Source organism: Ornithorhynchus anatinus, chromosome X1 (assembly GCF_004115215.2).
Source record: "Ornithorhynchus anatinus isolate Pmale09 chromosome X1, mOrnAna1.pri.v4, whole genome shotgun sequence".
Taxonomy (NCBI): Eukaryota; Metazoa; Chordata; class Mammalia; order Monotremata; family Ornithorhynchidae; genus Ornithorhynchus; species Ornithorhynchus anatinus.
The window spans coordinates 68,393,095-68,407,764 of NC_041749.1; the positions used below are offsets into that span (position 1 = coordinate 68,393,095).

A 14,670-nucleotide genomic window follows, 5' to 3' on the forward strand; every position below is an offset into this window, starting at 1 on the left:
ATTGATTGTTGATTAATTACATTATTAAACTAAACCAACATTGGCACAGACCAAGGCTCAGCAGTCTCCTAGAACATTCTTTAAGCCTCTGTATTCCCCTTTTTACCTGCTTCCACGCATAATCTGTGGTAGACTAGACAGCCCAAACATGAATTCTGAAGGTTTAACAATCTAGAAAAGGAACTGTTAACTGTCCATGTTTCCTCAACTCTTGCATGTTGAATTCTGATCAAAACATTCTAGGATCATTTGCTCTCCCAAAACTCCACAAATTTCTCGACTCTGAAGTCTCCATAACTGAAAAATTGTGCCTATGCTTGGAATCATGGGAGATGGGACACAGGGTGAAGAATTTACCCCAGTCCCATCTTTAAAGGATGTGGCAGTAGTGTGAACCCTCTATCCCTCCCCTTACTCCTGACTTTCAGGGTCCACTGTGAGGGAGGGAAATTTCCCTATGCCCAAGACACTGGGGGTCCCATCAACCCTCGTACCAGCGGTAGCATAAGGACTTCTCAGCTTTTAGAACATTGAGTAAATCACCATCGTGGCCACAAGCTGTGACTTTTGTGACTTGGATTGAATTGTGAGGAACTGAAATCCTGCTCCCCTATCATATTTATTGCTGTCATTATTCTTGTCTTTTATATTTTTGTTTCCTCTTTCCTCTTGTGTCTGTCACCAATCCCTCTCCTTCCCCCTACCTTTCTCTTAAAGTGTGAACCCCTTGGAGGTCAGAGACCTTGATATTATTTCATCTTTGTAATAGGCACCTAATAAATATTCTTACTACTCCTTCTCCTGCTATTATTACTACTCCTCAAAGTGATTAAGAAGTGATGCTCACCCTAGTGGCCAGTTCATGGGCAGAACATCTGAGAACATTTGCCTTGGAGGTATTCTATTCAAGACCAGAAAAGCTTAGCCAATAAAAATTCCAGTGCCTTTGCCAGCACATTAGCACAGAAAAGGAAATGCTATTAACATCTCATATCATTTCATTTCATTGAATCGCATTATCTCATTAAAGGAACAAAGTACATTATGAGAAAAATAGCAGCAAAGCAATGGAATGTGAATTTCCATTGTTATTGGTAGAGATAATCCAAGCATAGTCCTAAGGATTGTTTGCTTTCCTTATCCTTATTGTATTGTAATGACATTTCAGTGGCACAGGGTGGATCCTTAAATCCCTTAGAGCCCATGGCTGAGTTATAGCAGCACAGATGATATTCTGTTCTCTTGATGCATCTATTGTAATCATTCAGATACCCAGTTAATATGGGATTCAGGAATCACCTACAGAGGATATTGTTCTAATATAAATGATTCATGTTGCCTCATGCCATCATGCCAGTGTTTATGAGAATTTATTTGGAATATTTGATGGTGATTATTTTGAAATGATATTTATTCCTGGAGTTATTGCACTCAATAGCAACATATATGGGTGGATTAGTTTCAATGACTAATGCCTTTATTTTGTAGGAATGGTTAATATTGTTATTGTCTTTACCATCTTTGTCCAAGAAAAAATGAATTTCTAACAAAGCTGGCAAGAGAGTATATGTTTGTTTGAATTTGAAGGAGAAAACAGTCTGATGCAATACTTTACCTAAGTTCTTTTATTTCAATTAAATTAAAAAGAAGGAAGCCTATGTACTCTGGAAAAAAGTAGGTTATGGGGAAAAAAAGTGACAGGAAACAACAAAAAGAGAATCAAGTGGAATTTTATTTATGTTGATATTTTATTGCATTACAATAGTTCCATATAAAAATAAGCCATTTGAAATAGCTTATGTAGCAAAAAAATATATTTTAAAGTTTTTACTGAAATAATCAGGGCACAGAGATACGACCAAAAAAGTCACCATGTAGGAATCCCCAACTGGTCGATTTGTTTTTTATATAATAAATCACTTAAGTTAGTCCTCTATTGTGCTTAAGTACATTGGTATTTACTAGTTGTAAAGAAACCTATTTTTTAAGATTGTGAAATGCTTCCTCTCTGACACAAAGCCTAGAAAAAATGTGCTAACAGACTGATAAAACAGGCTGATTTATCATGAGATGACAGCAATATTTTCAACTTCAGCACATTTCATCATCTAGGCAAAACTGGGAGTCTTGGTCTTGCTACCACCTCTAAGGATCTTTGTTTTCTGACTTCTGTGGCACCTTTTCTTTGTACTTAAAGAATTCAGCTTCATCTAATGATCAAAGAGAAAGAAAAGACATGTTAATAATACTTCAGTTATTTTCAAAGCATGTGATTTTTAGAATGTGATAGCAGAAATTCCCTGAAATGTAGTCACTTTTCAAAACAATAACATATGAAATTTCAGCAATTTTTCCCCAAAATAACTGTGACATTGAGAACTAAATTTGAAATCCCAGTTAGTAAATTATAGCTATGAGATCCTGATTGCATTTACTTGCTTCAGATGAATGAACAGTAAGGGCAGTGTTTGTTTTCTGTTTATTAGGTCATGTTTTGGCCCATTTGCTGCTACCCAAATCTCTGATATTATCTGGACCTTTGCAGAATTCTCTTATGAAATGTATCTTGTTAGCACTAGAAAGTAAATTATCATGGGATTGTCTTTCATGTATATAACCTTTCAGAGTTCCCCTATTTGTTTCACTTCAACCAGATCTTAGACGTGCAAAGGAAAGGAGCAGTGCAGTAGAACAGAGATAATTACCAGGCACAGTCTTTATAATTACAATGTCAGTGTCTCAGGACATGAAAACTTGCACTGTCCCTTTAACAGGATGAGTTGATAACCCGTTTAGCATTTTCTCTTTTGGCCGATGATATTTCACCAAATTTTTATTCTGTAAAAACAATCCTAAAGGGAGGCTTAAGCAGTAACGCCCAGATTATGGAAATGACACTCATTAAGTATATTGAGAGACTTCGTTAAAGCTATGGTGCTTCTTCGAAACATGTAACCCCCATTAGAAGCTTCATTTGAATGTTTATTCACAGAGCACTAAATGGTTTTTTTTTAATTATTATTCTACATTTTATTGAAACAAATTAAGAAGCTGTAATTATGTGCATGGCAAACTCTAAAGCAGTATGCACTGAGCAAAACATAAGACAAGGAAAAATATTGTCATGGTTCCATTTGCATCTGAATGTTTTATTCCACATAGAGCTGAAGGAACAGAGAGAAGAATTGTCCCAACAGATTCATGTCCAGCGTACAATGGAGAAAAATGACCTAGTGGTAGAAATATGCTCACAAGAATACATATCTATCTAGCTCGGAAGTTATACTATGAGACAATGCATTCCACTCTGAAAGATAGCTACAGTAGTGCCTAGTAAAGTAAATGGGGACCGAAGCACCCATTAAGGAGAGAATATCCCCCTTTAGCTCTTCTTGCATAGCTGTTTGTTTATAGGATAAAATAAATGGCACTGCCACCAAGGACTGAAAATTTTGAAAACATTCAAGTAATCTTACTGTCAAGCCAGGATATATGAAACATACAAACTTCCTTTTTTCTGGAATACTTAAATTTACTTTTCAAAAGAATTAGAGACATATATAATCCAATAATGCTGAGCTGTAATGAAAAGTCTCCATCGTTTCCCTATCCTTCACATTTGAGGTAAATTGATAATATAATTTCATCTCTGTAAAGTCTCCTTTGGAGTTACCTTGTTTTTTCATTCACTTAACTCTGAGTATGACAACTTTCTGTACTCATCACATCATTCCTTACCATTTAGTTTGAAAGTCCAATTCTATCTTATTAGATTCATCTGAACTATCAGCATTACTCTTAGATTAAAAAGGGGCCAGTGGTGAATAGATAATGTGCATTTAGTTCTACAAAACAATCTTGAGATTTTGGGAACTGTGCTTTCCTTCCCATAGGTACTTCATAGCCAATGGGTCAAGCAAGTCACAACATCATACCCAGGATCCAGGGCAATTGCTAGCATTTCACTGGCCCAGGACAAATTAACCTTTTATAGCTCCAGTCCAGGGACTAGAGAGGGTTTAAAGGGAGTAACTACCTGCCATGCTAGTAATTCCACCCTTGAAAATGTCCCCTCTGAGATTAACTCATCTCTGCATCCTATTTTCCCTCCCTTCTGCATCAGCTATGTACTTGAGTCCACACCCCCTAAGCTATTTGGTACTCACCCACCCCAACAGCACATATGTACATATCTTGTAATTTTATTTTGTCTGTCTACCCTGTTAAACTGTAAGCTCCTGGAGGCAGGGATCATTTCTAATTACTGTACTCTCCCAGCTGCTAAATACAGGGCTCAGCACACAGTAAGTGCTTAATAAATACCACTGATTGATTGAGGTATTGGTTCCAGGGTACAACAACATCCTGGGCTCAGCTTGGGAAGGAGGTGGTTTAAAAATCAGAACTACTGGACGAGCAGGTAGTTGCTTCTTTATACCTCCTGGATTTCCACACCTACCACCTCAGCTGGAAGCAACACAGTATCAGCGTTCTCTAGGCTGCTTGGTTGGCATCAGACAATTAGCAGATAACTTTCACTCACCCTGAGCCAATTTTAGAGGTGGGCCAAATTAGACTGTCTCTGAGGTGGCCTGCTTCAAAATTTGGTCCTTATATATAAACATGAATTTGGTGTCCCTTAAGTTTGGCAACCCTGAGTGATTGCCTACCTTGCTGGCCAAATAAAGTGTGAGGAAAAAACTCCCTTAGAAAGCTGTTTACATGGGATGCTTTACATTTTCTCATGTGTTTTTAAAATATTTTTATGTCAGTCTCCTCTGTTAGAGTGTAAGTTCCTTGTGGGCAAGGAAGTGTCTCCTCTCTTTTATCTTCCAAGCACATAGTAATAATGGTAATAATAAAAACATTTAAGTGCTTTCCATGTGTCAAGCACTGTTTTAAGCCCTGGGGTAGATACAAATTAATCTAGTTGGACACAGTCCCCATCCCACATCAAGCTCACGGTCCAAATAGAAGGGGAAACAGGTATTGAATCCCCATTTTATACTTGAGAAAACTGAGTCATAAAGAAGTTAAGTGACTTGTTTGAGGTCACACAGCAGGCAAGTGGCAGAGCTGGGAATAGAACCCAGGTCTTCTGGCTCCCAGGCCCATACTCTTTCCTTTAGGCAATTCTGATTCTCCATGCATTGTATTGTTCATTGTCCTCAGTGTCTATTCAATAAATGCCATTATTATTGTCAATATAGCTACAATCATACATTTCCTCATGACAGATTTCTTTATGTGATGAAGTATATATTAAGTGATTTACAGTATAGGGTTTTATAATGATCCTTAAAACTTTCCTGATTCTATGTATGCTGATCACAAAGATTTTCTGACAGATATCATAGTTGTAGGACAGTTTTTTTTAATGGTGTGTTTTTAGCTGATGTGTTTATCCCAAAGAGGGAATTTCTCTTTTTGAGACTGAGCCTTGGTATCCAGATCATTGCAAAATCTCCACTAAAATCTCCACTTCTTCCTCCTGGAGGCCATCAGCCTGGTGTGACTGTTGCTGTTTTCTCCCAAATGTCCACTGCTATATTCCACTGACATGGGCCTAACTTGCCTTTCTATCATTTACTCTGTTGTTCTAGCTTGCATGTGTCCCCCTTCAGTTGTCTACAATACCTGCTTAATTATCGTGTTTTCATCTGCATTTTTGCTACCTTCCTAGCAAATTTCCCAAAGTGGATACTTAATAATGTTGGTATTTATTAAGCGCTTACTATGTGCAGAGCACTGTTCTAAGCGCTGGGGTAGACACAGGGGGATCAGGTTGTCCCACGTGGGCTCACAGTCTTAATCCCCATTTTACAGATGAGGGAACTGAGGCACAGAGAAGTTAAGTGACTTGCCCACAGTCACACAGCTGACAAGTGGCAGAGCCGGGATTCAAACTCATGAGTCCTGACTCCAAAGCCCGTGCACTTTCCATTGAGCCACGCTGCTTCTCAAGTAACAGTCACTTCAATCAATCCATCAATCAGTAATACTTAGAATGCTTGACCTCTAGACTGTAAGCTTGTTATGGGCAGGAAACATACCTGTTCTACCAACAGTCTACCAACTCTGTAATACTGTACTCTCTCAAGTGTTCAGTACAGAACTCTGCATAGAGTAAGTGTTTAATAAATACAATTGATTAATTGGAGTGCCTAATGTGTGCAGGGCAGTATATTAAATGCTTGGGAGAGTACAAAAGTGTTAGAAGACATGATCCCTATCCTCAAGGATCTTAGAATTTGGCATGACAGACACTTAAAAAGAAATCACAGCTAGGCAGAGTAATTGAGGATATGTGATATGCTACATAAGAGAAAATGTTTTCTGCTGGGTTGGTCACATTGTGTTTTTGGTGGTGCATAGTTGGTTATTTTCACTGTGAATGTGTCCAGAAATATTCTGGTTAAAATCTTGCCTGTAATGGAGATCTGGTAGATTTCCTGGTAGTTTACATAGTCAGCTCTCTCCCCTTTCTTTTTAAAGGTGGTAATTATGATAACTTTAGTCTTATGAATTCTCCGTGTTCATATGTTGAAGAAAAGAACATGCAGACACCTGAGGATTGGGTCCCTTCCTTGCTTTTATATTTCTGCAGAAATGGCACCAGATCAGGGCTCTTTGCCATTTGTCTTGGCTTTGATTATGGAGGTTACTTCCACAAAAGTTGGGTTAAGGTCATGTTTCCATATTTTGGCCAGCTTTTTGTGCCTTGAAGGCTCTTCTCCTCACTGTTAGAAGCCATGTTTAGTTGTTAACTACAGCATTATTGCTATTTAGGATTTCTTCTTTGTCCCTGATGAATGTGGTTCCATGTGGATTCTTCACTGGTACTGGGGTAGTGTGTATAGGTCCACATTTGTAATGAGTAATATAAGGGGGTGGCATTCAGCATGGTCTAGTGGCAAGAGCACGGGCTTGGGACTCAGAGAATGTGGGTGCTAATCCCGGCTCTCCCACTTGTCTGCTATGTGACCTTGGGCAAGTCACTTGACTTTAGAGGGGAGGGTTTTTCAGAATTGGGTTTACCCTACATCTATCTCTGGAAACTGTGTGTCCTTCTTTAGTAAGTCTAATTTCACTGAATGCTGTGATACTGATGTCATATCTGTACAGTTCAAAGCAACAAGTGCTGACCATTCTATGTGGATGACTAGTGAGCTTAACACATGGCACCTTGATGATCCATGATATGCTTATTTTCTTTCTATTAATTAGCTTCCTATTTGTCATAACCCTGCAAGAATGATGTTCATCGTATGTGGTCTTCTGATGAAATAGATTTAAGCCTGTTGAGGCAGGAAATTTTTAGGGCATCATTTCTAGCCTCTTCTCTCCATTTGAAATGAGCAGTATATTCCTAAAAAGAGCTGCTCAAACATCTAGGTGTGTCACGGAATGCTAATGATGGATCTTTGGCAATCAAATGAATGACCCAAAAGTCTGGGCCACCTATTAGTATAAGAATTTTTAAAGGGTTAGACATGCTCCTGAGTTCTTTTTCCTGTAGCGACAATGTTCTCATCCACGTGCTACAGAAACGTTCAGGACATGTCACCGCCCCTCCTCAAAAACCTCTAGTGGTTGCCTATCCACCTCCGTATCATACAAAAACTCCTCATCATTGGCTTTAAAGCACTCCATCACCTTGCCACCTCCTACCTCACCTTGCTTCTCTCCTTCTACAACCCAGCCCACACACCTTGCTCCTCTGGTGCTAACCTTCTCACTGTGCCTCGATATCGCCTATCTCACCTTTGACTCCTGCCCACATCCTATCTATGGCTGGGAAAGCCCTCCCTCCTCAAATCCTCCAGACAATTACTCTTTCTCCCTTCAAAGCCTTACTGAAGGCACATCTCCTCCAAGAGGAGGATGTGAGTTCTAGTCCCGGCTCCACCACTTGTCTGCTGTGTGGCCTTGGACAAGCCACTTAACTTCTCTGTGGCTCAGTTACCGCATCTGTAAAATGGGGATTAAGACTGTGAACCTCATGTGGGACAACCTGATTACCTTGTAACTACCCCAGCGCTTAGAACAATGCTTGGCACATAGTAAGCACTTAACAAATACCGTTATTATTATTATGAAATATAAAATTTGATTGTAATCTTTTTTATGATCCCAAAGCATCAAAAGAACAAATATGAAAGGCAGAAATGGCCCTATTGCTCTGTAATAGGCCCAAACAAGAACAAGAAGAAGCCATTACATCTCAGGTGGCTTCCTTCTCTTCTTCTTTACAAGATGTTAAAGAAAAGCAGATAAGTGAAACACCTTCCTCCAGTGAGAGACATTTGGGGTTGTATAAACAACAATTATCTCATTTTTCCTCATTGGATGGCTTCTCCTGTGTATGTTCCTTTTTTCCTTGCACTCAAAGCTTTCCTTTTTTTCACACCTTACAAGAGGGCAATATTCACAGTTATTTAAAGAGTCATGGCTTCAGGAAGAGAGTCCATTCTCTTCTCCAGGCCCTAGTCAGGACTGTTTGAAATTTCAAAAATGCATCAAATTGCACTGGGTGACTTGCCTTTCAAAAGAGCACTATCTGCTTTTCTGGTCACCCCAAGAACACAGCTTTTGTAAAGCAATGCAATAGATTCAGGCTGAATATTAAGGACTTGAACATAACCGAAGCCAACCATTTATCCTCTAAAAAAAAATTGAGAAAATTTGCCAGATTGGGCCAGATTTTGCTTTGTTAGTCATTAACACTGACATGTAATCTGCAACAAAACAGGTGAGAATTTGGTCTTGGGGGTTGTCACCTGTCCAGTGATGTTTGAACTGGGTAAGCCTGGTTTCTGTGGACCCTGAATTTCTGAAACCTTGAGGGTCAAGACAGGTGAGAGAATGAGGGGAGTTGAACTAGGAATCGAAACAAAACAAGAAATATGTTCTGTGATTTTTGTATCCATGTCTATTTGACTCTGTTCGTTTTGTTTCACTTCTTTCTCTGTCCCCTTTTAGTCTCCTGAAAGTTCCATAGTTTTTCAGTTACCTTCTCTGCCATCTGCAGCCCTATTTAAGTCTGAGGTTTTATGACCCTCTCAGAATCTTCTATATAGGAGCACCCAGTTCTTAAGGAACAAAGGCACCTGCTGGCTTTTCTGTCCTAAGTGAGTGATACATTTAACACCAGCATAAAAAGCAGATGAGGGTGTTGCATTGTTTGCCGCTGCAAAGGACTCATGGAGATATTCTATTCCACAAATAAAGACTGTACCCAACACTTGCTCCTGATTGTATGTATCCCAATCACAAAGATTCCCTGGCAGATATCACAGCTATAGGACGTTTGCCTTCATACTACAATTTCTATGTGCATTCTACATACTGTTCCGAAAAAAAATAATTTTCCCCTCCTTGGATAGGGAATGATTACCAACCACAGTGAAATACTCTCCATGCATATGGGTGTCTAATGTGATCAACCATTATGGTACAGTGGCTAGAGCCTGGACTTGGGAGTCAAAAGGACCTTGGTTCTAATCCTGGCTCCACCACCTGCCTGCTGCATGACCTTGGGCAAAACTTTGAACTTCTGACTCCCAAGCCTAGGCTCTTTCCATTCAGCCCCCACTACTATCCCCCCAAGCTACTTGTTCTTAAACAAAGTTGATGTGTTTTGTTATGCTACATGGCAGCCTTTGATAAAAATGATAAAAATGGAAAGGTGAAAAAACCATGAAAATCACCACACTCCCAATGTGGCTTAAGGAACCCCCATACCAGCTAGTCACATTTTGTTCCTTTAGAAATTTGTGCATCATTGCAGAACATAATTGTCTGTAGACAGGAAAGTGGCAAAATTGATTTATTTGAACTTGTATATTTTCTAACTTCAGCTAGCCAGTTATCCTGGGCAGGTGGCACATATGAAGGCCCTTTCTGCTTTTTGTACACCAGTGTCTGTCTCTTCTTTCTGTTCTGAATTTTACCAAATTATTTCCATGAGGTTGAGAACTTGCTGGGGGTGGGGGAACCTTTCAATGGAAAATCAAGACAGTTGATCTAGGTAGGGAGGTCGACTGAATGAATAACCATGGATGAGGTAGAGGGAAATGGGTTAAATTACCATCTGCATTTATAACTATAATTTTCTGTATTCTTGAAAGAAATGAAAAAACAGCTCACAAATCTATTCCTACAATGTAAGCTTTAGAGTTAAGAGGAAATATCAAAATTAGAGGCGTTTAGAATAAGATGAAACTTTATATAGCTTCAACTTCAATCTTCATTCTTTTATTTTACTTGAAAAGACCTTAATTTTAGGAATTTGAAATTTAATGCCATCTGGTACCAAGAAAGCTTTTTAAGCTCGCAATGTGGCTTTGAATCATACATCATGAAAGCAGTGATGCTCAGATGATGTACTATACTAATACATCATAAGAGCACTATCACTTTCATGATTTATTAGTATAACATACTATCAGAACACCATCACTGATGTATTACTTGAAAATACAATTGTTATCCCACAAAAGAATCCCCAATTTCCAAATTCTGGAAGACAGTTTTGGAAACTGTGTTGTCTAAATGGCTTTAATAAATTCCAATAAGTCTTTGAAGACATGCACAGCCCTGAATCTCAGTTACTGTTAGCTCCCCTTTGGTTTCCATCTCAGCAAATGATCTTAGTGAAGGAAATCATCATAATGTTCCATAAATGGGGGAGAAACAAGCACAGTTGTCAAGAAAGCCATTTTATCCCCAGCCTTTGTAACAAAATCCCTTCTGCTAACCAACACCAGGATCTGAAGGTTTGAGGGGAAGAAAAATTGTCCTACTCAAATAAACTGCTTCTCCCCTAGAGAAGACAAAAAACAGGCTTGTTCCAGGCTTGGTATCAGATAAGGAGAATAGGAGCAGATAAGAAGAATTAGCACATTAAGAGTTAAGAAATGTGAGCTAGTAAGAAATAAGATCAAATGGGCAAGAATCCCCAAGCATTTGTGGGATAGAATTCTGAGCTAAGTAGGAGTAATGCCTGAGCACACAGTCTTTTGGGGGCTGGTGGAGTGAAGGGGGGGGGAGGAATTGGCTTTTGAGGATCTTTCAGCTGTATGAAGTAGAATGAAAACAGTTGTCTTCTGCTTGTGTTTGCACTATTTAAGAATCAGGTATGCTGGGTATTTTTAGTTTCCAGTTGATCATTGGTTTTCCCCCATGTGTTTATGGGCATTAACTGAAGTAACATCAGCACAGCTCAGAATTGGTATAAAAACTGGTATTAAATTTGAGATTTTGGAGAAGACCTCATGGGAAATTATCATGGGTGCTATGGTCCATAATCCAATCAGAAGACCAAGGTAAAATGCTCATGAAGAATGAGACCTGCTGTTGTTCCCAAGGCTGAAACCCAGGGTAATAGGGACTTATTTTATGGAAAGTCAATGTCCTTTAAAAATGGTCCCTTCAGTGCCTTCCCTGAGCACTGAGGTTACTTCCAAAATGTTTCACATGTTTTACAGACAACAACAGATTTTAATAGCCAACTAATTGGAAAGCATAAAGAAGACATAACTATCTCCCAGCATGAGATATTTTCTTGTAATCATCTCGAGAGACTGCAATAACCTGGAATTAAAAATTTGGTGTTTTTCTAGTCTTGCTGTAATAAATGTGCACACACATGGAAATTTAATTGCAGAGTGATTTCTCTACTGCACTATTTCCTAAAGAGATCATCACAACTGGGGCCATTTGCAACTTTTTTCCTCCTATTTGACTTTATCTCCTCCATTTTGAAATCCATATGGGTGGGCTATGTATTTGGCCTTATTGCTGACTCTAAGGTTTGTTGGAGAGTAGTAGATCAACTTTTCACAGTTGAGCTGATATAATGCAATGATCTTCTGTGTTCAGCAGATAGACTTATCTCTCTCATTCCACCCACATATTAAGTCTGTCACCAAATCCTGTGGGTTCTACCTTCACAACATTGCTAAAATCCACCCTTTCTTCTCCATCCAAACTGCTACCATGCTGATCCAAGCACTCATCCTATCCCACCTTGACTACTGCATCTGCCTCCTCGCTGCCCTTCTGGCCTCCTGTCTCCCCCCACTCCAATCCATACTTCACTATGCTGCACGGATCATTTATCAACAAAATAAGTTTAATCAATGTCTCCCCCCTTCTCAAGAACCTCCAGTGACTGCCCATCCACCTCTGCATCAAACAATAACTCCTTACCATCGGCTTTAAAGCACTCAATAATAATAATAATGATGGTATTTGTTAAGTGCTTTCTATGTGCCAAGCACTGTTCTAAGAACTGGAGTAGATACAAGGTAATCAGGTTGTCCCCTGTGGGACTCACAGTCTTAATCGCCATTTTACAGATGAGGTAACTGAGGCACAGAGAAGTTAAGTGACTTGCCCAAAGTCACACAGCTAAGTGGTGGAACTGGGATTAGAACCCACAACCTCTGACGCCCAAGCCACCTCTGACTCCTAAGCCTATGCTCTTTTCACTAAGCTATGCTACTTCTCAATCATCTTGCCCCATCCTACCTCACTTCACTAATCTACTACAGTCTAGCCCACACACTCTGCTGCTCTAGCTCCAGTTTACTCACTGTGCCTTGATCTCATCCATCTTGCTGCTGAGCCCTTTCCCACATCATCCCCCTAATCTGGAGCTCCCTTCCCCTCCATATACACCAGACCACCACTATCTCCACTCACAAAACATTATTAAAGTCACATCTTCTCCAAGAGGTCTTCCCCAATTATGCCCTCTTTTCCCCAGCTCACTCTCCCTTCTGCATTGTCTATGCACTTAGATCTGTGATCTTTGGACATTTGATATTCACCCCACAACACCTATGTACATCTTTAAATTATGTATTATAATTCTTTTTATTCATAGTAATGTGTCTCCCCCTCTAGACTGTAAACTTGTTGTGGGCAGCGAAGGTGTCTGCTAATTATGTTGTACTCTCTCAAGTGCTTAGTACAGTACTCTGCACATAGTATTGGGAAGCATTGGGAAGCAGCGTGGCTCAGTGGAAAGAGCCCGGGCTTGGGAGTCAGAGGTCACGGGTTTGAATCCTCGATCTGCCACTTGTCAGTTGTGTGACTGTGGGCAAGTCACTTAACTTCTCTGTGCCTCAGTTACCTCATCTGTAAAATGGGGATGAAGACTGTGAGCCTCATGGGACAAACTGATTACCCTGTATCTCCCCCAGCTCTTAGAACAGTGCTCTGCACATAGTAAGCACTTAACAAATATCAACATTATTATAGTAAGTGCTCAATAAATACCATTGATTGATGGATTGTTCACCTTAGCATGATTGCCTTTGCACCCCTTTAATAGCATATCATTGGTTTCTTGTATGGAGTGCCTCCACATAGAAACTTAATCTTCAATTCCACCTAAGAGGGCTCTCACCCTGGTAATTAGAAGAAGGGGAAGCAGAAAGTAGAGTTCAGGGAGTATGTGTTCCTGAATCTTCATCCACATTGCCACATGCCCCCCCAACCCCCATACCAACCAGAACCTTCCTGGATTGGGGGAGCCTCTGTGACATATAGTAGAATTCAAACCACACTTCAAATCACCAAGGTTACTATGGAAAGTTTTTACCTAGTCTTACCAGCATGCAAGGGAGTGACACATATACACACACACTCACTCCACCAAGGGTTCATTATCAGTCTGCGGTCAAAGATGCCCATTCTGCCAATATTTCTTCTTTCTGCTTCCAAGTGCTGCTGCCTTCAGCTGCTATCAAGTGCTACACTCAACATACTTGCTTCTCTACATCCTTCTGTCCCCCTCCATACTGCCTCCAGGTGCCCTCTTTATCTGCCTTAGGTGTTGCAGCTGTGGCTCTATGTGGCAATCATTGATTGGTCCAGGCCTGTTATCAGGTAAAACAGGGAGAGAAAGCCACAGCTCCCTCCATGCCCTGCCCCCATAGGACAGATATCACCTGTCCCAGGTAGAACCCATCAGTGCCTTTGCCTAGTCTCATCCTTGGTGCTGTTTGTGGGATCACAAGCAGTTACTGGTAAGGCAGCTTGTTTTGGGCTGACCGCACACATCTCAATCAGTTAATCCATGATACTTATTGAGTGCTTACTGTGTGCAGGGCACTGTACTAAGCATTTGGGAGATTACAAAACAATAGAGTTGGTAGACACATTCCCTGCCCACATGACCTTATAGTCTAGAATCAATATTTGCCATTCCTTTTTTGTGATTCTCCCTGTGGGTCATGACCAAGTCTGGAGCTCATTCAAGGCCAGAAATAAGATTTATCTTCTGCAAAGTAAGAACAATGGATGAACTGAGTACTACAAGTGAAAATTCAAAAACTCCTTTTAAGATATTTGATGAACTATGCTGTAGGCCTTGATTCATGCATTCTGCATAATAACATTTACAATGTACTATTACCTGGGTACACTGCAGGCTCAGTTGATGGACTTTTTCTTTTAGTCCATAATCTCTTCAGATTTCCCCCAGCCATTGCTATGTACCCTATCCATTCTAACCTCTACTTATAACTGATATCTCTCTACTTATACAGTAGTTCTGTGGTAGCTAATTCTTATTTTTTGTCAGTTTCAAAGTCACAACTGTCAGCTTTTTAGATCTGCTGTCATTTCAAACCTCTCACTAAATACAACTACGACTGA

The 14,670-nt window shown here is 39.9% G+C and overlaps 1 protein-coding gene across 4 annotated transcripts in view; it reads left to right on the top strand.

Moving 5' to 3' along the window:
* FHIT (fragile histidine triad diadenosine triphosphatase) overlaps positions 1 to 14,670 on the top strand; it is a 1,434,147-nt gene that overhangs the window by 1,183,776 nt on the left and 235,701 nt on the right. The window lies entirely within an intron of this gene.